Source organism: Lithobates pipiens, unplaced genomic scaffold (genome assembly GCF_037356315.1).
Source record: "Lithobates pipiens isolate NorthernLeopardFrog02 unplaced genomic scaffold, aLitPip1_a1.2 Scaffold_16, whole genome shotgun sequence".
Lineage (NCBI taxonomy): Eukaryota > Metazoa > Chordata > Amphibia > Anura > Ranidae > Lithobates > Lithobates pipiens.
The window spans coordinates 161,274,937-161,297,831 of NW_027507748.1; the positions used below are offsets into that span (position 1 = coordinate 161,274,937).

Here is a 22,895-nt window from a genome sequence, read left to right on the forward strand (position 1 = left end):
GGAGAAGGAGAAGTAGAAGACGAGGCTGGACGGTGAGAGCCTGCAGTGTGGCTTTGTGTGTTCCGTTGCTCCCACTGGGCTCGGTGATGGCTGCTCATGTGCCTTCTTAAGGCGGTCGTCCCTAGGTGAGTATTGGGCTTACCGCGACTAACGCGTTGACTGCAAAGATTGCAGATGGCAACGCTATGTCAGCAGCGGACACGTTAAAAAAAGCCCACACTGCGGAGCCATGTGCCGGTGTCCTGGGAGCGCCAGATGTGACCGTACATGGTCGATGACTCGCTCCTGATACATTTGCAGTCTGCTTTGTCCCTGCTGTGCAATGTAAGTCATTGCTGCTTCTCCTCCCTATCTGCTGGTCCATATCTCCCTCTGAACTCCCCTCCTCTTCCTCTCTTGTGGGCACCCACGTGACATCACTAGACACGTCATCATCAACGTCACCTTCCCCACCGCTATAAGTAGAGTAGGCAGCAACACCGGGGACCAACCTCCTCCTTGGGCTGATCTGGGTACTGGCGTCAGACTGCTGAGTAGCGCTTGTTGCTACCTCCTCTTCCTGATCCAATACCAAGAGTGGCTGCGCATCAGAAATGTCCTCTTGATATGGATCGGAAAATAATTCCAGTGACTCAAGCGGAAGGTATGTGGTGGTGGTGGTGGTGGTCGTGTTGTTGGTGGTAGTGTCTTTGGGGGTGCACATAGCAGAGAGTGAAGAAGAGGGTGCAGATCGAGAGGATGAGGAGGGTGCAGAAGAGTAAGGCTGAGCGAGCCACTCAACCAAGTCTGGTGCATCCTTTAAAGTAATTGAACGCACCTTCTGCAACTTCCCACTTTGGCTCAAGCCTGTTGCTCCTGCCCTACCCCTACCACCCCTGCGGAAGGGCCTGCCTCTTCCTCTGCATGTCATTTTTTAAATGACCCTGTGACAAAACTCTTAGTCCCTATACCGCTGAAGGACTGCTGCAGTATAGGTGAGCGGTCAGCAGTGGTGCACGTCAACCCTATCTATTGTGGACCTATAGCGGTCCTTACAGAACAGCAGACTGTACCGCACTCAAGCCTATGTACCGTAGCACCCTATACCAAGTTACCAGTCCTTATAAGAACTTTTGTGGACCAAGCAGGTTGTGTATTAGTGTTTAGCAGACTGTACGTCAGTCCCTATACCGCTGAAGGACTGCTGCAGTATAGGGCAGCGGTCAGCAGTGGTGCACGTCAACCCTATCTATTGTGGACCGATAGCGGTCCTTACAGAACAGCAGACTGTACCGCACTCAAGCCTATGTACCGTAGCACCCTATACCAAGTTACCAGTCCTTATAAGAACTTTTGTGGACCAAGCAGGTTGTGTGTTAGTGTTTAGCAGACTGTGCGTCAGTCCCTATACCGCTGAAGGACTGCTGCAGTATAGGGCAGCGGTCAGCAGTAGTGCACGGCAACCCTATGTATTGTGGACCGATAGCGGTCCTTACAGAACAGCAGACTGTAACGCACTCAGGCCTATGTACCGTAGCACCCTATACCAAGTTACCAGTCCTTATAAGAACTTTTGTGGACCAAGCAGGTTGTGTGTTAGTGATTAGCAGACTGTACGTCAGTCCCTATACCAATGAAGGACTGCTGCAGTATAGGGCAGCGGTCAGCAGTAGTGCACGGCAACCCTATGTATTGTGGACCGATAGCGGTCCTTACAGAACAGCAGACTGTAACGCACTCAGGCCTATGTACCGTAGCACCCTATACCAAGTTACCAGTCCTTATAAAAACTTTTGTGGACCAAGCAGGTTGTGTGTTAGTGTTTAGCAGACTGTGCGTCAGTCCCTATACCGCTGAAGGACTGCTGCAGTATAGGGCAGCGGTCAGCAGTGGTGCACGTCAACCCTATCTATTGTGGACCGATAGCGGTCCTTACAGAACAGCAGACTGTACCGCACTCAAGCCTATGTACCGTAGCACCCTATACCAAGTTACCAGTCCTTATAAGAACTTTTGTGGACCAAGCAGGTTGTGTATTAGTGTTTAGCAGACTGTACGTCAGTCCCTATACCGCTGAAGGACTGCTGCAGTATAGGGCAGCGGTCAGCAGTGGTGCACGTCAACCCTATCTATTGTGGACCGATAGCGGTCCTTACAGAACAGCAGACTGTACCGCACTCAAGCCTATGTACCGTAGCACCCTATACCAAGTTACCAGTCCTTATAAGAACTTTTGTGGAACAAGCAGGTTGTGTGTTAGTGATTAGCAGACTGTACGTCAGTCCCTATACCAATGAAGGACTGCTGCAGTATAGGGCAGCGGTCAGCAGTAGTGCACGGCAACCCTATGTATTGTGGACCGATAGCGGTCCTTACAGAACAGCAGACTGTACTGCACTCAGGCCTATGTACCGTAGCACCCTATACCAAGTTACCAGTCCTTATAAGAACTTTTGTGGACCAAGCAGGTTGTGTGTTAGTGTTTAGCAGACTGTGCGTCAGTCCCTATACCGCTGAAGGACTGCTGCAGTATAGGGCAGCGGTCAGCAGTAGTGCACGGCAACCCTATGTATTGTGGACCGATAGCGGTCCTTACAGAACAGCAGACTGTAACGCACTCAGGCCTATGTACCGTAGCACCCTATACCAAGTTACCAGTCCTTATAAGAACTTTTGTGGACCAAGCAGGTTGTGTGTTAGTGATTAGCAGACTGTACGTCAGTCCCTATACCAATGAAGGACTGCTGCAGTATAGGGCAGCGGTCAGCAGTAGTGCACGGCAACCCTATGTATTGTGGACCGATAGCGGTCCTTACAGAACAGCAGACTGTAACGCACTCAGGCCTATGTACCGTAGCACCCTATACCAAGTTACCAGTCCTTATAAAAACTTTTGTGGACCAAGCAGGTTGTGTGTTAGTGTTTAGCAGACTGTGCGTCAGTCCCTATACCGCTGAAGGACTGCTGCAGTATAGGGCAGCGGTCAGCAGTGGTGCACGTCAACCCTATCTATTGTGGACCGATAGCGGTCCTTACAGAACAGCAGACTGTACCGCACTCAAGCCTATGTACCGTAGCACCCTATACCAAGTTACCAGTCCTTATAAGAACTTTTGTGGACCAAGCAGGTTGTGTATTAGTGTTTAGCAGACTGTACGTCAGTCCCTATACCGCTGAAGGACTGCTGCAGTATAGGGCAGCGGTCAGCAGTGGTGCACGTCAACCCTATCTATTGTGGACCGATAGCGGTCCTTACAGAACAGCAGACTGTACCGCACTCAAGCCTATGTACCGTAGCACCCTATACCAAGTTACCAGTCCTTATAAGAACTTTTGTGGAACAAGCAGGTTGTGTGTTAGTGATTAGCAGACTGTACGTCAGTCCCTATACCAATGAAGGACTGCTGCAGTATAGGGCAGCGGTCAGCAGTAGTGCACGGCAACCCTATGTATTGTGGACCGATAGCGGTCCTTACAGAACAGCAGACTGTAACGCACTCAGGCCTATGTACCGTAGCACCCTATACCAAGTTACCAGTCCTTATAAGAACTTTTGTGGACCAAGCAGGTTGTGTGTTAGTGATTAGCAGACTGTACGTCAGTCCCTATACCAATGAAGGACTGCTGCAGTATAGGGCAGCGGTCAGCAGTAGTGCACGGCAACCCTATGTATTGTGGACCGATAGCGGTCCTTACAGAACAGCAGACTGTACTGCACTCAGGCCTATGTACCGTAGCACCCTATACCAAGTTACCAGTCCTTATAAAAACTTTTGTGGACCAAGCAGGTTGTGTGTTAGTGTTTAGCAGACTGTGCGTCAGTCCCTATACCGCTGAAGGACTGCTGCAGTATAGGGCAGCGGTCAGCAGTAGTGCACGGCAACCCTATGTATTGTGGACCGATAGCGGTCCTTACAGAACAGCAGACTGTAACGCACTCAGGCCTATGTACCGTAGCACCCTATACCAAGTTACCAGTCCTTATAAGAACTTTTGTGGACCAAGCAGGTTGTGTGTTAGTGATTAGCAGACTGTACGTCAGTCCCTATACCAATGAAGGACTGCTGCAGTATAGGGCAGCGGTCAGCAGTAGTGCACGGCAACCCTATGTATTGTGGACCGATAGCGGTCCTTACAGAACAGCAGACTGTACCGCACCCAAGCCTATGTACCGTAGCACCCTAGACAGACCAAGTTACCAGTCCTGATAAAGAGCTTTGTGGAACAAGTGAGTTGTGAATGATTAGCAGACTGCAGCAGAAGGGCAGCAGTCAAGTATAATATTCTTTCTATATTTGGAAGAAAGAATATTATACGTGTACAAGCCTATTACCGTACCACTGATACCAGTCCTGAAAAGAACCTTTGTGGAACTAATAGTAACAGCAAGTCTTTAAAATTATCCTCACTGCCTGACACACTGCTTCCTGCCTGTCCCTATACAAATTGGCAAAAAAGAGTAGGCTGGAACGATTAGCTGGAACAGCTCTTTTGTGGACCTGATAGTAACAGCTAATGATGATGATGATGATGATGATGAAGAAAGACTAATCTGGCTGAGCTGTCCCTAAAATAGCAGCATACAGCGCTCTGTCCCTTTATCTAAACTGACAAAAGAAACTCAGGCTGCTGACCTAACACCTATACCAGTCCTGAAAAGAACTTTTGTGTACCAAATAGCTAGCGTTTTCTCTGTCCCTACTCCACACAGGATCCTTTCCCTACAGTGACAGAAGAAAGAATGTAAAATGGCCACCGGATCGGGTGTATTTATAGGTTAGGGGGAATGTCCAAGTGTCCATGAGCTGTCATGTCTCAATTGGTTGTCCTGTAACACATGATAAACGTGTCACGAAAGGTTAAAGTTCTTGTATACATTAAACACGTAAGTCCGCCGGGGCGAACGACGGAAAAAGGCGTTCGAACCCGCGGACGGCGAAAGTCGGAAATTCGCCGCGAAACGACCGCCGGGCGAACCGTTCGGCCATCACTACCTGTGACACCCTTCGCTATATCATCCCTGCCAATGGAGGCTGATTCGGGGGTAGACCTGAAAGATGAGGAGTGAGGAGGAGAAGAATTGCATCCCTTTTGTTTGGCTTTCAGGTGCTCTTGCCAATGGGCTGAGTGGTAGGGGGGCTAAATGTCTTGTCAAGCATGTGGTACCCAAATGGCTGGTGTTTTTGCACACTTAATCTGCTTGAGGCAAAGTTTGCAAATTGCAACAGTGCGATCGGCTGCACATGTGCTAAAAAAGGCCCAGACAGCTGTCCTGTGGGAAGTTGGCTGGGAGATAACAGCTCCACAATCTGATGGAATAGGGTGGCTGCTCTCTACTTGTCCACAGTGGCTGCCTCTGGAGGACATCCTGCCTCGCCTGGGTGTCGCCACATCCTCACTTTCCTAATCCATCCGGCACCTAAGTCGCATCAGTGACCTCATCATCATCAGCATCCCCTCCATCCTCATCATGACTGGAGCCAACTTGGCAATTTGCTGCAGCTGGGGCAACATGCCAATTTGTTATTTATCAGTGTTCTCCCCTCTCTGTAGGCTCACGTTCCTACCTTCCTCGACCTCAGAGACAGAACCAACATCAGAATCATGTAATGCCTGCGTATCATGAAGAAGCAAGTGCCTGATGCTGTGTTTAAATAATTTAACTGAATCCTCTTTGTATGATTATGGGGCTATGGCAGGAGTAGTGTGGACAAGGAGGCAGAATAAGCCGCTCTGGCAGCTGCAGTGGGCCACGTACTAGTCTTTGCTTGGTTGATAGAGGATGAAGATGGTTTTGTAAGCCAGTCCACCACTAGGGATGGCCGAACTGTTTGCCCGGCGGTCGGTTCGCGGCAAATTTTGCGTGTTCGCGAATTCGCCTAATCCGGCGGACTATTGCCGCTGTTTGCCCAGCGGACATATGTGTTTACAGTGTGAAAGAACTTTGATCCATGATGACACATCCATCATGGGGTACAGAACAGCCAATTGAGACATTTCAGCACATGGACAATTGGACATACCCCCTACCTTATAAATAGACCTGATCTGGCGGCCATTTTACATTCTGTCTTATGTCAGTGTAGGGAGAGGTTGCTGTGTGGAGCAGGGACAGACTGTAGTGACACAAATCACTAGCTATTAGTTCCACAAAAGTCCTTTTAAGGACTGGTATAGGTGTAGTACAGTATATAGGATTCAGTGCACTGCTGTGCTGGTGATTGCAGCTGTCTTTTGTCAGTGTAGGGACAGGACGCTGTGTGCAGCAGGGACAGTGAGTTTAATCACTAGCTAGCTATTACTATTAGGTCCCCAAAGGTCCTTTTAAGGACTGGTATAGGTGTACAATATATAGGGTGCTGGTGCAGGGCTGTGCTGCAGATTACTGCTGGTTTCTGCAGCAGTCTTTTATCAGTGTAGGGACTGAGGGACAGTTTGCAAATCAATAGCTACTAGGTCCACAAAGGTCCTTTTAAGGACTGGTATAGGTGTACAATATATAGGGTGCTGGTGCAGGGCTGTGCTGCAGATTACTGCTGGTTTCTGCAGCAGTCTTTTATCAGTGTAGGGACTGAGGGACAGTTTGCAAATCAATAGCTACTAGGTCCACAAAGGTCCTTGTAAGGACTGGTATAGGTGTACAATATATAGGGTTGTGGTGCACTGCTGCTGACTGCTGCCCTATTCTGCAGCAGTCTGTTGTAGGGACTGAGGGACAGTCTGCAAATCACTAGCTACTAGGTCCACAAAGGTCCTTTTAAGGACTGGTATAGGTGTACAATATATAGGGTGCTGGTGCAGGGCTGTGCTGCAGATTACTGCTGGTTTATACAGCAGTCTTTTATCAGTGTAGGGACTGAGGAACAGTCTGCAAATCACTAGCTACTAGGTCCACAAAGGTCCTTGTAAGGACTGGTATAGGTGTAAAATATATAGGGTTGTGGTGCACGGTGCTGGTGTCAGTGCTTTATATCACGTTGCTGGTGTCAGTGCTCTATATCACAGTGCTGGTGTCAGTGCTCTCTATCGCGGTGCTGGTGTCAGTGCTCTATATCACGGTGCTGGTGTCAGTGCTCTATATCACGATGCTGGTGTCAGTGCTCTCTATCTCGGTGCTGATGTCAGTGCTCTATATCACGGTGCTGGTGTCAGTGCTCTCTATCTCGGTGCTGGTGTCAGTGCTCTCTATCTCGGTGCTGGTGTCAGTGCTCTCTATCTCGGTGCTGGTGTCAGTGCTCTATATCACGGTGCTGGTGTCAGTGCTCTATATCACGGTGCTGGTGTCAGTGCTCTCTATCACGGTGCTGGTGATCATCTTCTGCACCCTCTTCATAGCCTACCCTGACCTTTCCTCTCCTCCATTGCCTTAATGCGTTCCTGAGTCCTGAATTGTCAAAATTTCACAGAAATTTCACAAAAAAAGAATGCTTGTAGTTGTCGATCACAGATTCACTTCATACATGTGTTATGTCAGTGGCCATGTGGTGGGACTATGTGTGCACAGCTAGTAAGTATTTTGTGGCTGAAAATATGACCTGTAGGTTTTTAAGGTTTGCCTGCCATTGAAGTCAATAGGACCTGCCGCAAACTTTGCGGTTCTTGAACTTTTGGCCGCGTTCGCGGTTCGCTTTCACGGTTCGCGTTCACGGTTCGCGTTCGTCCATCTTTATCCACCACCTCCTCTGCATGCTGTGGCTGAATAGCATGTGCAACATCACTAAACAGAGAAAATGTTGCCCTGCCTGAGGACGAACAATGTCCGCCTTTGCCTGTGGACACATACGCTGCTGGCCCCCTCACAGTGCCATGGGAATGTCTGCCTCTCCTTGTTGACCTTCCAGATATGTTGGCGGGAGGGCTTATTACTGAAATGTAATAGAGACAGGGAAAATTGTAATTGGATGAACTTAAATCAATAGAAACTGGTGTTTGGTACACTTTAACTTGAGTGCTGCCACTGACAGAAATGTCACTTCGATATACTTCAGTAAAACTACACTGACACACTACAATATACTGCAGTAAAACTGCGCCGATGAACTACAATATGCCGCAGTAAAAGTGCACTGACACACTTCAATATACTGCAGTAAAACTGCACAGACTGCACTAACACACTGCAATATACTGCATGGATCCAAGTGATAAAATTCATGAATAATATTTTCTTTTTCCCCCCCAAAAACAGATATAAGCAAAATTAAAAATAAAACATGTGCATTTTTCTACTGGACATAGTATAAAAATACGCAAAACACCATACACTCCCCTTACATTTCCTCTCTTTGCTATTAGTAGTATTGGTTTCTATGATAGTACCTTAATTCAGAGCTTTGTTTTGACAGTACTATGTAGCAATAATAGGTCCCCTTCACTTCCCCACCACTGTTTGCAGTCCTATAGAAAATACATGGTATTTTCTAGTATGGAGGAGCTTGTGACTAATTTCTGTTGACATAACTGGTACCTTTTTTTTCCTTGTGAAGTAATGACACAGATCTCCTCTAAACCTCAGTGGCTTGATGACATTCCCTGGGCAGTTGGTCCTTGAAGTGGCTTGAATGGCACTGGGCATCACTCTCTCAGTCTAAAAGAGGGCCAGCACTGGATGGCAGAGCTGTGAGTCTGCAGGAGACAGCACTAGAGAAAGGGTTAGTAAGGCAATGAGAGCTGTAAATTTTAAGAAAATCTGAGCATTTAAAAAGAAAGAAAAAATACAAATCTTGTTCTTTCTGTGAACACCCATGGACTGTAGTTCTTGTTTAGGTCAATTAATGCTTTTATAATTCAGTGAGCTGGAGTCAATATTACCTTTCCAGTACCAGGTTACATACTATCAAGGGATATTCTGCTCAACTGTTTTGTATTTTCTGCAGCATGTGGTTAAACTCCCTAAAGACACGGCAGCATGGAGCTACCTTCTCCAGATATATAACATCTCTGACAATACTTTTATGTGCAATTATATGATCATTTACTGTTTAATTGAACAAAAATCTTGGCAGTGAAAGTGATTGCTTTAATTATTATGAGTTATTGTCTCATGTTTAAGTGGTTTTAAAAGATAAAGTTTTTTTTTTACCTATATGAATTCTATATCTGAAGGTAGAAAACCTTCTGCGTATAGCCCCCCCCCCCCCCCCCAGCCCCCCTAAATACTTACTTAAAGAAGTTGTAAACCTCCGTAAAAATAGAAAATAAAAAAACCTGCAAGACAAAGGCATAATGAACTAGTTTGCATCGTATACTAGCTCATTATGAAATACTTACCTTAGAACCATGCCCTACAGTGTCACCCACACTCTGCTCCCCACGGCCAACGTCTTTCACCAGATTTACTTCCGGGTTCACGGGCTCTGGTGCTGTGATTGGCCGAAACTGCAAAGACGTCACTCCCGCGCATGCACGGGTGCCGCCAGCCATGGCACGGGTACTGAAGAAATGGCTTGATAGAGCCGTTTCTTCAGTGCTACAAAAAAACGCTACCTCTGCCAGATATATAACCGACAATACTTTAATGTGCTATTTTATGATCATTTACTGTTTAACCACTTACAGACCGGACCATTTTGCTGGTCAAAGACCAGACCACTTTTTGCGATTCGGCACTGCGTCGCTTTAACTGAGAATTGCGCGGTCGTGCGACATGGCTCCCAAACAAAATTGACGTCCTTTTTTTCCCCACAAATAGAGCTTTCTTTTGGTGGTATTTGATCACCTCTGCGGTTTTTATTTTTTGCGCTATAAACAAAAATAGAGCGACAATTTTGAAAAAAACACATTATTTTTTACTTTTTGTTATAATAAATATCCCCCAAAATATATAAAAAAACATTTTTCCCTCAGTTTAGGCCGATACGTATTCTTTTACATATTTTTGGTAAAAAAAATCGCAATAAGCGATTATTGATTGCTTTGCGCAAAAGTTATAGCGTTTACAAAATAGGGATAGTTTTATGGCATTTTTATAAATAATTTTTTTTTTTTTTTTTACTAGTAATGGCGGCGATTAGCGATTTTTATTGTGACTGCGACATTGTGGCGGACACATCGGACATTTTTGACACATTTTTGGGACCATTGTCATTTATACAGTAATCACTGCTATATAAATGCAGTGATTCCTGTGTAAATGACACTGGCAGTGAAGGGGTTAACCAGTGGGTGGCAGTGTAGGGGTTAAGTGTTCCTAGGGGTGTGTTGCTAACTGTGGGGGGGTTGGGCTTTAATTTAGTGAACACTGATCTCTGCTCCAATCACATGGAGCAGAGATCAGCGTCACTAGTTGCTAGGCAGAATGGAGAAATGCTGTTTACAATGGCATTTCTTCATTCGGCCGCTCCGTGAGACGATCGCGGGTATGCCCGCAGCGATCGAGTCTGCGGGTCCCGCGACCGGACTCACGGGGGTCCCGACCAGTGCAGGAGCATGCCGCCAGCAACGCGCTCCTGATGGCAGGGCGGCAAATTTAAAGGGACGTACAGGTACGCCCATTTGCCTGCCCGTGCCATTCTGCCGACGTACATCGGCGTGCGCTGGTCGGGAAGTGGTTAATTGAATGAAAATCTTGGCAGTGAAAGTGATTGCTTTAATTATTATGAGTTATTGTCTCATGTTTAAGTGGTTGTAAAAGATAAAGGTTTTTTTACCTTTATGAATTCTATGTATGAAGGTAAAAAACCTTCTGTGTACAGCTCCCCCTCCCCAATAAAAAAACCTGCAAGACAAAGGCATAATAACATAGTATGCATCGTATACTAGCTCATTATGAAATGCTTATCCTAGAACAATGCCCTGCAGTGTCACCCGCACTCCACTCCCCAAAGCCAACATCTTTCACCAGCGTTATTTCCGGGTTCACAGGTTCTGGTGCTGTGACTGGCCGGTGTAAACAAGGCCAAGGATAAATCCAAGGAAAAAGCCAAGCTTACTTACCGACCAGCTCACAGACAACCAAAAAAACCCGTCTAACAGTATGTGTTAAAAACAGGGGTTTAGTCTGCACACATTTACAAATGCATGCATAAGCCACAGAGCCTCGCCACGGCACCCAGGTATCTGTGGTCCCTAACACTAACTTATAAGTGTCTCCACAGTGGAGGCACATGCATTCTGATAGATAGGTGAGGGCAGGTGGACTGAAGGGGAGCCCACTTCTTCTTAAAGTTTCAGGAGCACACTGAGCACCCAGCCTGTAACTCAATGGCTGCAAAGGTGTCAGTGCGTTGCTTGACCAATACACAGTGATACAAAAAATTATGAAATGGGCCTAAACTTTTTTTCAGTTTTGTTAGCATGGAGATGGATTAGAACATCGATTAGGTTTTTATTGCTGTCTTTGACCCTGTTAGAGAGATTTACCCGCTCTGTTCATCCTGTTTACCATTATTACTGAAAGTGGAAGTAAAAGAAAAAAATAACATTTTGAGCCTGTCCCCAGAAAAGTAATAGAGGCGTTGCACCCTCCTCTAGTTAGGTTGTTAGGCTAAATTCAATTTTTGGACTCACTGTAGTCAGTGGGACAGTGATCTATTGTTTTTGTCTGGTCAGGGCTTTGTAAGCTGGGTGTTTGATTTCTCCTACCTGTTTCTGGGAGCAGGGAGGATCAACTATTAATGTAGCACCCTGGGGTTTAGGCATAGATGCTCCTCACAACTTCACTTGCCAGGAGTAGTTATCCTGGTTAATTGCTAGAGATTGATTGAGTTCTCCCTAAGTTCGTCCTTGTTGCAATTTTCTCTTCTGCCACTGGGTTGCCGAGTACTTGGTGGTACTAGATATGAGAAGGGCAACCCAAGGTCAGGTTATGGGTATTTGGGGTATCTCAGCCAGGTTTTTTGAATCCCTTGGCCTTCTGGGAGAGCCTATATATTTTCGAGTGGAGTTAGGTGATCTATGTTCTGTGCCACCTAGATGGCTGCCTGGGTGGACGTGTGTCTCCCAGGCACATCTGGCTGCTAGACTGTCTGAGGGCCTATCCAAAAGCAAGAAATCAGTGCAGGCTTGGGATTGCGCTTGCATTCCAACGAAAAGTGGCAGTTCTGTCGGCCTAAGAATCTGTCAGTGGTCGGAGGTAGAGGGGAAGCTGTTGCCAGGAAGGGACTATGCGCCTTATTACCAGGGACCACGGTGAGTAACTGAAGCAAGTATCGGAGCAGAATTCTTACCAACTGGGGATGGTAAAGAATCAGGAAACTTCAGTGGGAATCAAGCCAGGGACTCAGCTAGCAGAGGTGACACTTGCAGAGCAGCCTTGTGTGACAAGCTACGGACTGAGCAAGCAAGCATGGGGTATCTAGAGTGCCAAGCTAGGGACCCAGCAGAGAAGTGGGGGGTGACGCTTGAGGAAGATGGCACCATGAAGATTGTAGGAGCTCAAGAGATTCAGTGATAGTGAATTAGTGGGTCTAGTGAGCTCAGTGTATTGGAGAACTACAAGGAACGATTTTAGTGAAAGTGAAGGAACTGTTGAGTCTTGTGTTTGGAACTGTTAAAGACTGTTGCCATAGGAGACAGCATTTCTGAACATGCAGATGTGGTATCTTGCAGGATTTATTTCCCTGCATGGCTGTCCTCCTATTGAAGTCTCGGAGTCTGTCAATTAATCTTACGACTACCTAAGGTTGTCCTGGCCTTAACCTTCTCTCCCCCAAAAATACAAAAAGGACTGTTAAAAAAAATAAAACCTCTTTTGCATCCATGAAGTGTCTGGCGCCCAATAACTTTAACCATCTTACACCCACTATGCCTCACAACCCACCACATACAGAAGGATATCAGCGATCCCTGGCCCTAGAGGTTCACATCAAACCAAAGGAGGCCTGGAACCTTGCTACATTTTGTTGCCCAACGTAGGGCTAAGGCATTGTGCTTGCAGCAGTCACCCATAACAACCGGCTACAGCTCCATCAGATTTTGGCCTGGCTCCGTGGGAAGGTGGCAAGTAACATTTACACTTCTAATAGACTGTGTTGTTATGCATACTACCAATGTGGGAAAGAACCAACAATTCTCACTGCTCATGAGAGAGGAGCAGCCTAGACTTTTGACACTTCCTGCCAGCGCTGTGAGGGTTAACAGACTAACAGACTCCAAAATGGACTCCATTACAGTTTTGGCGTGCCGCAGCATGAAGAAGGCGGGCGCCACAGTTCCTAGAGAACATTTGCACCAATCCATTGGCAGGGGGAAAAGTTCCAGCTCTGCAGAGGAGGATAAGGAAGTGGAAGAGAAAGATGGGTGTTTGTTTCGGTCCAAGCGTCATGAAACCTGTCCTGACAGACACTGGAGTGCGGTATACACCAAAGGGCAAGCTTGCCTTGTATACGGCTGGAGGCTACGAGTCTCTGGGACTGATTTGTGAAAAATGTTCTGGCCTGACCACGCATTTAAGGCCTTGGATCATCTGTGGACACTGTGGAGAGCATCTGTTTGAGGTTGTCCCTCCAACTCTACCTTCGCGGATCCTACAAGTGGATGGGGATAGGAATGTTGCTGTCCCGGCTGATAGTGATGTTCGGAGCCCATTGGTTATCACCAGAGTCATGCAGGAAGCTGCTACCCCTTGCCTCGTGACTACCCCTGGACCAAGAGCACTGACCACTTCCCGAGGCCGTGTTTGGGCCCAACTGCTCACCCTGATGTCCAAGCCACATGGGCAGAAAGTACTAGAGCCGGGTAAGCCAGCGAGAAGTGAGAGTGGTGTGCTTGTGGGTGAAGTGAGGCCAGTGGCCATCAAGAGGGATGCCATAGGGGTGCCAGCTAAGGCACGTACTAAGCGCAACTACATCCTGGCCAAAGAGTGTTCAACCATTTCAGATTTGGACATTTCATCTGATGGTCTGTCAAAACTCTTTTTGGACACTTTGTCTTATGCCGCGTACACACGAGCGGATTGTATGGCGTACTTAGTCCGTCGAAACACATTTCAGCGGACAATCCGCTCGTGTGTGGGCTTCAGCTGACTTTTTTAGCGTGCAGTCCAGAGTACTAAGAATTTAGTTTTTTTTCGAAATTCTGTCCGTCGTACTTTGGTTTCAGCAGACAGTACGGTCGTCAGTATGCTAGTTCGACGGACTAAGAATGGCGCATGCCCAGAAAGGATTTACACGGCGGAAGGGTGCTTTGCTGTGTCTTGGACTTCCTATTTCTAGTCCCGTCGTACGTGCTGTACACGTCATCGCGCAAGCTTTCGACGGACTGTTTGTGCATCCGTGTGTGATCAAGTCCGTTCAGTGGAAAGTACGACGGACTGTCCGTCAGATTGTATGACGGACTAAGTACGCCATACAATCCGCTCGTGTGTACGCGGCATTACTCTGGAAAGTGGGGTGAGAGTGATGAAGAGTTAACAAGTAATGTGCAGGATGATGATGTACTTGCTAGTACTACCGCAAATTGTGCACATTACGCTGTCAGCCAGTGCAGCTCCACTGATCAGCATCACCAGATCCTTTGGGAAGGACCAAGGAGCTCAATGGGTTCCCAAAGCCCATCCGATTATGCCCATGCCTAGCCTTAAACCAGACCGTAAGCCTGATGTGGTCGCTGTGTGCTCAGTTCTGCATGCTCCAGACACTTGGGTCCTACCCGGATATCGAGACCATAAGACCCTGCCTCAGTTGTCAAAAATACAGTGCATAATTATAGAGAAAATGGCAGAAGACTACGGGTACTTATACCCCTACATTCCACCTCATCTGGAAGAGGAGCTTTCTGAGAAGGAAATGCAATGAGTGGGTGAAGCCGTACGTGGATTCCTTAAGATCTCTCTCAAGACAGACTTTCTCAAGTTGTCCCCTAAGATGACCGGGAAGTACCTATCAGTTCTATATGCCTGGGGTTCTATATACCTGGGGATATGGCAGGAAGCTTAATCTAGATGGTGTAGTCATCCACTGGCCAGACAAAGGGGATCTAAAGCGATTTGTCACCACAGTGCAGTGGCGTCGCTAGAGAGGGTGCGGGCTGCACCCGGGTGACACCCGCCAGAGGGATGACACCCGTGGATATCGGCACCATGAACACCACCCACTGCCCTGATCTATGCCTCTCGGGTCTCGTGCTGAGTCCCTCAGCGGAGCAGACTGAAGCCACCTCCACCTCCTCTCTCTTTACATCCACACAGGAGGAAGAGCCTGAGGCACACACCACTGTGTGTATCCGTCCGCGCTGTTCTGAGGTCTGTACACTACTACCGTATATGTGTAGATGGACATGCGCAGTGGGGGTGCTATGGGAGGGGAGAGGGGTGTCTATACTGAGGGGGATGTCTATATTGATGGGGGGTCTGCACTAAGAAGAGGGATTCTATACTTATGGGGGTCTGCACTAAGAGGGGGGATTCTATACTGATGGGGTTTGTATTAAGTGGGGGGATGCTATACTCATGGGGGGTTCTGCACTAAGAGGAGGATTTCTATATTGATGGGGGGTCTGCACTAAGAGGGGAGATTCTATACTGAGGGGGGTGTTCATTAAGAGGGGGGATTATATACTGATGGGTGGGTCTGCACTAAGGGGGGTTCTATACTGATGGGGGGGTCTGCACTAAAAGGGGATTCTACACTGATGGGGGCGTCTGCACTGATTCTATACCGATGGGGGTCTGCACTGAGAGGGTGTCTATACTGATGGGGGGTCTGCACTAAGAAGGGGGTGTCTATACTGATGAGGGGGTCTGTACTGAGAGAGGGGTGTCTATACTGATGGGGGTCTGCACTGAAGGAGGGGGGTCTGTACTTAGTGAGGGGGTCTCTACTTAGTGGGGGGTCTATATTTATGGAGGGGGTATGTACTGAAGTGGGGGTCTATACTGAGAAAGGGGAGTCTGTACTTAGTGAGGGGATCTATACTGAGGGAGCAGGATCTATACTGAGAGAAGGGGATCTGTTGTTAGTTGAAGGGGGGTCTGTACTGAGGGGGGCTATAGTTGGTGGAGGGGGGGTGACACCAATTGTTTTGGCACCAGGTGACACCAACCCTAGTGACACCACTGCCATAGTGAATGCACGGGGAAAGAGTGTAATTCTACCTGATCCCGGTTACTACTGGTGAAACATCCTCAAAATGGTATCTTTACCTTGTGGATTACAAATATGTGTTGTGTGATGTCAAGGACGCTATGCTGACAGCCAAATCTCAAACACATCTAAAGTGGTGCTAGTGGAGAACATTCCAGAGAGCTGTTCTGCCTGGACTATGCTTGACTGAATGTTCCCGGAAGATACATGGAGTGCCCACCTGAAACCATGTTGGCTAAAGTTTGAAGTTGTAGGGGTGATCCACCCTGAAGGGCAATCTGTGATATTCAGCAGATTGCTGCTCTTAAGCAGAAAATCTTCTTTGTCCCTGGCTGTCAAGTGGATAGACTGAGGATATCCTTGCAAGGGGACGATGTCCTGAAGTATGGTCCCTTGCATTAAGGCCTGGCTGCTTGTTGCCTGAAATGCAGCTGTGCCTTTTTGCCCCCGAAGTTGTCCCTGGGGAACAAGGGAAACTGCATGGAAATGTAGTTCATCTAGAAGGAAATCAATGAACTGTAACATGCCTTGGACTATAAGGTTAGTTAGTTAGATTAGGCTATAATAGAAGGGTCAATTCTCATTATGCATGTGAATAATAGACTAAACCATATGTCTTGACTATTTCAAGTGTGGTCACCAGGTGGCGTGAGCGGTGCTGACCTGGGTGAACTTTATTCACATTATGTGCTGATGTAAGACCCCTTTCACACTGCCGGCATTTTTCAGGAGCTACAGTGCTAAAAATAGCGCCTGCATAGTGCCTGAAAAAAGCGGCTTCATTCCCTCCAGTGTGAAAGACAGAACTCACCGCTCCTCCACTGCTGCTCCCCATTAAAAAGCAATGGGGCAGCGCTGTGATACTGGCAGAAAAACGCCGCTGCGGCGGTGTTTTGCTGGCAGATTTAACCCCTTTTCAGCCACTAGTGGGGGGTTAAAACCACCCAGCTAGCAGCCGAATAACACCGTTAAGACGCCGGTGGAGGCTCGGTTGATCAATGGAAAGAAGGTTGTATTCTCCACGGGGGATGGGATGTGCTTCCAAAAATGTAAACAATGCAATATTCTATAGAGTGTTTTTACACTGCTGTGCTATCTTTGGCTGAGGACAATTGAAACTTGCTTAATCACGTATGTATATACTGCACCATGTTACCATAGGATAGGATGCATTTGCATTGCTGTTTACTCTCTTTCAGGTGTTGCTGAGTCATTGCATCTTCCTTGGCTAAGGAAAGACAGGGATCTAACCAGACAACGACCCTAATCCTTTCTATAACTTGTTATTAATGTATATTAGAGCTGCACGATCCTGGCCAAAATGAGAATCAATATTTTTTTGCTTAGAATAAAGATTACGATTCTCTCAAGAATTCTCGCGGCATAAAATCTTTCACATTATACAAAAAAGATTGGGCTAACTTTACTGTTTTTTTTTTTTATTCACTAAAGTGTCATTTAAAAAAAAAGAAAATTGCATTTGAACGACTGCTGCGCAAATAAAGTGTGACATAAAATATTGCAACAACCACCATTTTATTCTCTAGGGTCTCTACTAAAAAAAAAAAAAAAATATATATATATATATATATATATATATATATATATATATATATATATATATATATATATATATATATATATATATATATATATATATATATATATATATATAATGGTTGGGGGTTCTAAGTCATTTTCTAGCAAAAAAAAAAAAAAGGATTTTAACTTAAAACCAACAAATGTCAGAAAATGGTTTAGTGTTTAAGTGGTTAAACTTTCCTCATTTACACACCAATGGGTATTCCTTTGATCTAAGGCCCCTTTCACACATGCGGACAATATGTCTGTATTTCATCCATCCGGTTGCGGATGAAATACGGACATACATTCATCCCTATGGGATAGCGGGTGTCTGCGGATGAGCATCCGCAGACACCCGATTTCGTCCGCCTCCGCAACAGTCCGATTCTGCAGACGGAGGAAAATCCTATTTTTCTATCTGTCTGCAGAGCGGATCGGACGAACAAGGACAGACGGTCCGTGCTCGTCTGATCCCCATAGAGGAGAGCGGAGAGCTGACAGGGCGGTCCCCGCACAGTGTGCGGAGACCGCCCTGTCCGCAGCCAGCTCAGCAGGGACAACGGAGCGATCCCCGCTGAGCGAGCGGATCTTCATCAGTAATGATCCGCCCCGTGTGAAAGAGGCCTAAAGGACAAATCGTTATGTTTATGCTTAGTTCCACTGCTAAAGAACGTTATGAAATTTGGCAGACTGCCCCAGCTTTTTTTTCTTTCTTTTGATGGCTGTCGGCTTCAGCAGAGCAAAGAGAATTTGAGAAATACTTTGTCAAGATCGCAAGGGAGAAAAAAAAAAATCGCAATAACAATTCTTAACTATTAATCATGCAGCTCCACTGTATATATTAGATAGATAGTCAGAAAGAAATACCATTGCTCTTGCTTACTTTGAAAATTTTACATAACTATTTTTGATATTCCCTTGTCATATGTGATCTAATACCATTTTTATTTCATGTGATACACCGAATACACTGTTAGTTGTTATTCTTTCCCTGTTTCCCCACCCATCCCAGTTTTTGCCAGGACATACACTCTCAGGCTTGGGAGCTTAAATTATTTTTCTGCAAACTCTAAGATGTAGTTTTTTGGGCAGGGGGATGTGGCACCCTGGGGTTTAGGCAGGAATGCTCCTCACAAATTTACTTTCCAGGAGTAGTTATCATGGTTGATTGCTAGAGATTTATTGATTTCTCCCTAAGTTTGGCCTTGTTGCACTTTTCTTTTCTGCCATTGGGTGGCCGGGTACTTGGTGGTACTAGATATGAGAAGGGCAACCCAAGGTCAGGTTATGGGTATGTGGAGAATCTCAGCCAATGGGCAGGGGTCTTCTTAAATCCCTTGGCCTGCTGGGAGAGCTTATATATTTTCAGGTGGAGTCAGGCGATCTATGCTCTGTGCCACCTAGGCGGCTGTCTGGGTGAATGGGCATTGTATTGCCCGGGCTGTTAGACAGGGAGAGGGCCTATCCTGGGCACATCTGGCTGCTAGGCTGTCTGAGGGCCTATCCAGAAGCAAGAGAGCAGCGCAGGGTTGGGATTGCGGCTTGCAGTCCAACCAAAAGTGACGGTTCTGTCAGCCAGAGATCCTGTCAGTGGTCGGAGGTAGAGGGGAATCTGTCGCCAGGAAGGGACTATTCGCCTTATTACCAGGGACCACAGTGAGTAACTGAAGCACTGGGCCAGAATTCTCACCAACTGGGGATGGTGAAGAATCAGGAAACTTCAGTGGGAATCAAGCCAGGGACCCAGCCAGCGGAGGTGACACTTGCAGAGCAGCCTTGTGTGTCAAGCTAGGGACCGAGCAGGCAAGCATGGGTAAAGCTTGAGAGGTATCTAGAGTGCCAAGCTAGGGACCCAGCAGAGAAGCGGGGGTGACGCTTGAAGAAGATACCACCATAAAAGATTGGAGGAGCTCAAGGGATTCAGTGATAGTGATTTAGTAGGTCTAATGAGAGACTTGTATTGGAGAACTACAAGAAGCGATTGTAGTGAAAGTGAAGGAACTGTTTAGTCTTGTGTTTGGAACTGTTAACCGGTTCCCGACCGGCTCACATGTATTTACGGGGGCAGAATGGCTCACCTGCGCAAAACCCCTTTAAGGGTTCCTTTAAGAGCCGCCGACCATGCACGATCGCGTGAACAAGCGCCAGCACGGGGATTTGTGTGTGTAAACACACAAATCCCTGTGCTGTCAGAGGAGAGGAGACATGTCATTTGTTCCTAGTAAGTAGGAACAGCGATATGTCTCCTCTCCTACTCAGTCCTGTCCCCATGCAGTTAGAACACACTGAGGGAACACACATTTAACGCCTTGATCGCCCCCTAGTGTTAACCCCTTCCCCCCAGTGCCATTTACACAGTAATCAGTTCATTTTTATAGCACTGTTTGCTGTATAAATATCAACGATACCAAAAATGTGTCAAAAGTGTCCGATCTGTCCGTCGCAATGTTGTAATACTCCTAGAAATCGCAAATCACCGCCATTACTAAAAAATGCCATAAATCTTTCCCATAGTTTGTAGACGCCATAACTTTTGCGCAAACCAATCAATATACGCTTATTGCAATTTCTTTACTAAAAATATGTAGAAGAATACATATTGGCCTAAACTGATGAAGAAATTTATTTTTAAAAAAAACATTTTGGGGATATTTATTATAGCAAAAAATAAAAAATATTGTTTTTTTTCAAAATTGTCGCTATTTTAAAATACAAACAACAGAGGTGGACAGAAAGAAAGAAAGCTCTATTTGTGGGAAAAAAAGATACAAATTTCATTTGGGTACAGCACTGCATGACTGTGCAATTACCAGTTAAAGCAATGTAGTGCCAAATTGTAAAAAAATTGCTCTGGTCAGGAAGGGGGTAAAACTTTCTGGGGCCGAAGTGGTTAAGACTGTTGCCATAGGAGACAGCATCCCTGCACATGCAGATGTGGCATCTTGCAGGTTGCCTTTCCCTACATGGCTGTCCTTCTATTGAAGTCTCGGAGTCTGCCAATTCATCTTACAACTACCTAAGGGTTTCCTGGCCCTAACCCTCTCCCCTCAAAAATACAAAAAGTACTGTTAAAAGAAATAAAACCTCTTTTGCATCCAAGAAGTATCTGGCGCCCAATAGCTTTTACCATCTTACACCCACTATGCCTCACAACTAGGGATGGGCCAAACGGACCCCTGTCACACCAGAACCTTCAAATACCGCAAAAGTTTGGAACCGAACAATGAACCCCATTAAAGTCAATGGGACCTGAATGTCAAAAATCTTCAGTGTCCATTTTGAAGGTTTATATGCAAGTAATTGGGCATACAATGGTTATAGGGGTCCAGATCCTGCCCTGAGGGACGTGTATCAATAAAAAAAAAGTTTGTGAAAATCGTAATTTTTAAATGAGCAGTGATTTTTTGATTTTTTTAAAGTAAAAGCATATAAACTAAAAAATTCCTTATGATATAGTGTATGGTGGGTCCTCTTAATCTACCTGTGAAGTGTAGATTACAGTGTAGATCTGTACCATATCTAGAAACTGCTGCAGCAATAATTTCATTTATAAAGCCAAAAAAATGTCATTTTCCCTGCAAGCTGCCTTTATTTTGTTCAGCAACAGCTGGGGAGCCAGTGTGTATGATGAGGCCACAATGTAGTGCACTGGGAGATTAGAGATTTTTTGTATACATTCTGGTGTCACTTTGACTTTGGATAGAAGTAACGGGTGCGTAAAAATTGTTCTTTGAGTGTTGGGAGACACCTTCCCATCATAACCCTTTAGAGGTACTCTTGATGAAAGCAAGAATTGGCCTTGCTGTTAAAAAAATTGCAATGATATGCACCTGTCAAACAGGTGAAGAACAATTGGTCTTTGGGTATTAATTGTGCTCATGAAACCTATACCAAAAACATTCTTCCAGGTGAAATCATTGAACACCCTCAAAGCTAGGCAGCCTCAAGGTCCTGGAGAGATTCCACATCCCAAAAAGACCTAATCAGGGACATCGGCATCAGGGGCTTCATAGCTGGTAATCCAGGACTGATTAATTTTTATAAAAGTCAAACGGTCCACGAAGTCTGTGGACAAACGCGTTCTATCATCAATAACGAAACCTCCTGCAGCACTGAAAGCTCGTTGGATGCAGGGCAGCCCAACAACTGAAACTCAATAGCATTCTGGGCAAGTTCTGGCCAGTGGTCTATTCTCATGACCCAGTAAGTCAGTGGATCATCAGCTGGAAATCTCTCCATCTCAGTTTTGGCCCATAGGTAATCATCCACCATGTGATGCAGATGCTGCCAATGGGATATAGAAGCTGACTGCCCCGGGCAGCGAGGACTAAAAAAATTCTGCAATGTCTCACTTAGGCGGACGCCTTGCAAGCAGACGTGCTACTAGGCCCTGGGACACTATGTTATATACCATCATTCCTGTCTGTCAGTGGAGGTTGCTAAAAGATAATGACTCGGTATAGCAGGGGCAGACTGAAGTGGGAAACGAGGAGGAGGAGGGACAGATTTGTGCCCCTTTTATGTGGCTTTTAGGTGCTCTTGCCTACGGGCTGAGTGGTTGGACGTCAAATGCCTTGTTGAGCATGTGGTAACCAAATGGCTGGCGTTTTTGCCACGTTTGATGTGCCTGAGACACAGTTTGCAGATAGCAACAGTGCGATCTGCTGCAAATGTGCTGAAAAAGGCCCAGACAGCTGAGCTTTGGGGACTGGGCCAGGAGATAACAGCTGCAGAATGTGATGGAATAGGGGGGCTGCTCTCTACTCTTTCTTGATGTCGGCCTCCTTGGGGTTGTGCCGCCTCACCTTCAGTTTCCTCCTCTGCTCTATCTGACACCCGTGTCGCATCAGTCACCTCATCATCATCATCATCTCCATTTTCTCCATCTTCATCATCATCATCACTGGAGACAACTTGGCAATACGCTACGGCTGGGGGAACATGAATGCCAATTTATCTACCAGTGTTCTCCTCTCTCTCTAGGCTAATGTTCCTGTCATCCTCAACCTCAGAACCAACATTGGAATCCAATAATGGCTGAGCATCATCAAGGAGCAAATGGCTGATGCTGTCGTCGAATAAATCAGCTGACTCCTCCATGGCTGATGTTGGAGCTATGACAGGAATAGATGTGGACAAGGAGGCAGGTTTATCCACTCTGGCAACTGCAGGGGACTGCACACTTGTCTCTGCTTGCGTGACAGAGGATGAGGAGGATGAGGAAGGTTTAGTAAGTGAGTCCACCACCTCCTCTGCATGCTGTGGCTGGATAGCATGGGCAAACTCACTAAACAGAGGAAATTATGCTTT

At 46.4% G+C, this 22,895-nt stretch overlaps 1 long non-coding RNA gene across 1 annotated transcript in view; it reads right to left on the reverse strand.

Moving 5' to 3' along the window:
- The window catches only part of LOC143982205 (uncharacterized), a 40,403-nt gene extending 31,601 nt beyond the window's left edge, over positions 1–8,802 (reverse strand). Inside the window, exon 1 of the long non-coding RNA XR_013274417.1 lies at positions 8,447–8,802. This is a non-coding gene — a long non-coding RNA (uncharacterized LOC143982205). The remainder of the gene's footprint in view (positions 1–8,446) is intronic.
- Between the last annotated feature and the right edge of the window lie 14,093 nt (positions 8,803–22,895).